This window comes from Harmonia axyridis, chromosome 1 (assembly GCF_914767665.1).
Source record: "Harmonia axyridis chromosome 1, icHarAxyr1.1, whole genome shotgun sequence".
NCBI classification, from domain to species: domain Eukaryota; kingdom Metazoa; phylum Arthropoda; class Insecta; order Coleoptera; family Coccinellidae; genus Harmonia; species Harmonia axyridis.
In genome coordinates, this window is record NC_059501.1 from 77070870 (window position 1) to 77074402 (window position 3533).

General features: G+C 35.7%; 1 long non-coding RNA gene across 1 annotated transcript; it reads left to right on the plus strand.

Moving 5' to 3' along the window:
- The first annotated feature begins 456 nt into the window (after positions 1–456).
- Positions 457–1346, plus strand: LOC123688937. Its single transcript, XR_006750132.1, has 2 exons — positions 457–674; positions 731–1346. It is a non-coding gene; the product is annotated as an uncharacterized LOC123688937 (long non-coding RNA).
- Positions 1347–3533: the final 2187 nt, after the last annotated feature.

The window sequence follows — 3533 nt, forward strand, 5'->3', positions numbered from 1 at the left end:
TTCGTTTGTAAGCTAGGGATATTATAGGATTCAAGTATTCATCCCGTATAATGTACAAATGGCCATACCTAACTCAACAGGTTTTCATTGCAGTGCGTGATACCGCTTTGTAGTAAGGTGTATATATACGTGGTGGTGATGCTCGAAAACTTTAATAGCCATGTTTCGAATTGTATCAGATTGCTGTGCATCTGAGGCAATTCAGAAGCACGAAACAAAATTTTATATCTTATACCTGGTAGTAAATGTATTAAGAGAGCATATAATGCACAAAAATCTTAAAATACATAATATAAATATTTTGTTTCATAAATCCTGAAATAGATGGCAGCCAAAGGAAATCAAGGAAAACCGTTGGTGGATTATCATAGCGATTCCACCATTTCCGTAAGTGCAGAAGATATAGGTTTCATGCATTACGAGGAAAGAGAGAATTGTCAAAACCAATGTAAGTTTTTCATGCAATTAATAATTGCCCATTTCCTTGATTTTAGCTGACTAGAAAAGTATCAACGAGTGATACGTAGATGAGAGATGCTAGAGAAATTTTAGAGTCATTACATAAAACCCCCCTTTTGAGAAATTAGAGATCTGAGAGAGGAGAAATTGTCGACAATGGAGAGAGTACAATAGAGAGAGTAGAGAAGAGAATTTTAGAGTATGAGAAAACCCAGGTATATATATAAATTAATCCATGTTAGGTAATTAGAGTTATGAAAATATTTTTGAGGTTGAATTTTAGAGATTTTGGAGTACGAGAAAAACCCAGCTATATTTAAAATTTATTCATGTCACAGAGGTCATTAGAGATATGAGAATATTTTTGAGGTTAAATTTTAGAATTTGAGAAAACCCAGGTATTCAAAAATTAATTCATTTTACAGAGGTGATTATAGTTAAGAGAATAATTTCTGGGGTTAAATTCTAGAGCTTAGAAAACCCAGGTATTTAAAATTAATCCATGTTACAGAACAGAATTCAAATTTAAGATCTGGATGGACAGTCTATGATCAGAGCTTTTTGACAAATGATTTGTTGGACGTCATAGAGCCAAGTACGAGTAACCAAACTTTTTCGGAGGCCAACAAATCCAAGAGAAGTAATTAAGTATGAGACATTATCATAAACAGAATTGAGAAGAACTATTGAAAGAAAAATTTTGAATATCCGAGACCCTGTTGAAGTAAGTAGAGGTTTGAGGTTCTCCAGGAAGTGCAAGTCAAATGCGACACACACTTCAGGTAAGAGCATGTGAGGTGTGATTGAGCTAACTGCTCAAAAGATAAGATCTGCACTTTATCAGGCTGTATTACCAGTCATATCCAAGTTACGAGATGCAGATCTGACCAGGAGACAGACCCCAAACCAAGAAGGTAATTTAGACGAGATCAAGACCTTCATCAGAGAGAGAGAGAGACCAGAGAGATTGGAGGTTGAGAAGAGGTCTGAAATTGAAGAGGAGATTCCAAAAGTTCAACGGGTACATAAATTAAAATGCTTCCATTGTAACAAAGAAAGACACTGGTCAACTGATTGAAATTTGAGGCAACAGAGTAAGTAAGTGATTCTGCTTCGGTTGTGGGACAATCAAGTAAGAGGATTGCATTAACAATGGTGGCACGAACGAAACGTTAAATTTAAAGGATCGAGTAGAGGTAGGTTGAACAAGCCAAGTTTCAACACTAAGAGACGAAGCCATGTAAACCAGAGGAGAATGAGAGAGAGTAAGAGATTCAAAAAAAGAGGGTCGCTCCAAGGCAAGAAGGGTTGGAAGTATAGAGCATAGAAAAACTAAAACAGGTAAACTTGATGCAATCATTAACTTCTTTGCAGATTCTGGAGCAACAGACCATATCGTAAATGGTTGTCTGATTTTGAGAAACTTTGAGAGATGTCAAAATATGAGGATAGAGAGCGAATAAAACGAGATAGCAGTCATTGTAATCGATGAGGACAATTCCAAATCCTAAGAGTTTACAATAAGGTTAATAATGAGATTGTGTTAGAGAGTCAAGCAACGATAAGCGAAGAAGATGAGATGAGCTTGCAATCGCAGACACAGTCCAATAACGAGTTATTAGGTTCGGAGGGAGAACCGGAATCTGCGATTGGGAGGGAGAAAGAGTATGATCTCATCTTTTCACCTAAAGAGAAAGTTCACAAGTTTCAACTAACAAAACAGATGAAACACAATCTGAGCAACAAGAAAATATTGGGATTGCAGTCATATCAATAGAGAGGTAATTTAGATCGATAACTTGGAATCAATCCAAAACTTAGAACGTGAAGTATGTATCATATCGACAATGGAAAAATTACACTTTAAAGAGACAGAATGAGAGCTGAGAAACAACGAATTGACACACACTGACACGATGGGACTTATTAAACCACCATCTCATCTAGGTCAGTAAAGATTAATTAATGTCTACATAGAAGACTATTGGAGACTTGCTAAAGCATATTCATTAAAACAGAAGATGAGTTGGCTGAAGCATTAAAGAAATTCTTAATATCAACAAGAAACTTGTTGGAGAAAAATGAGAAGGTATATTATATCAGGTCAGATCAAGGTACAGATTTACCGAAAGGAAATTCCCAGAAGTACTGAGTAGAGAAAATATAGAGAACGAGAGAGCGGAGAGGATTGACTCAACGATCCAAAAGAAGGTTTGTACATACATGTTTGATTCCAGACTACCTAAGAGTATGTGGGAGATTGATGTTGATGCATTCATAGATGTGTACAACAGAACACACAAGTCTATCAGATATCAAACACCATTGACAAAGTTTGCACCAAATGCAAAATGCCACTTTGATCAAATTGAGAGATGTGGATGTATTGAATGTATTGTTGTAAGTATTATTATGTATTGTGATGTTCGCATACATTAAGATTCCAAAATCCAGCTTGTAAGTATTATTATGTATTGTGATGTTCGCATACATTAAGATTCCAAAATCCAGCTTGAAATTTGGAGAATGTGCCCTGAAAGATGTCCCAGTGGGTTATACCGTGGATACTTGACGTAGCATTCAAGCTCGGAAAAAGTCCCTTGAATCTCAACATGTGAGATTTAACAAGAAACTTGCCTACAAAGATGTTTATAGAAATAAACAACTTGATGACACTAGAAAAAATTAGAGACCCAGGAAAATATAATTGACTGGGATTGGATGAAAAACTCGAAAGAGCCAAAATAAGGGAACTGTCGATAAAAAGGCCAGTACCCTGCTACACTTAGAGAAAACTGTAGAGGACGTAAGCTATGCAAGGTTTTTTAATTACTCAGAGAATAGTATTTTAGAAAGTGGGCTGAACGACCTCGGTCGATTGCCTTTGGATAACTAGTTATCAATAAAGATCAACTATTAATATTATTATTTTAGGTAAATATGAGAAAACCGATAGAGAAGAAGATATGAGGCTTATTTCTTCATTAAATAGAGAACCGATAAAATTCGAGGAAGCTATAAATTCTAGAGAAGGCCACTTATGGAAGAAAGCTATAAAAGAAGAAATTGATTCC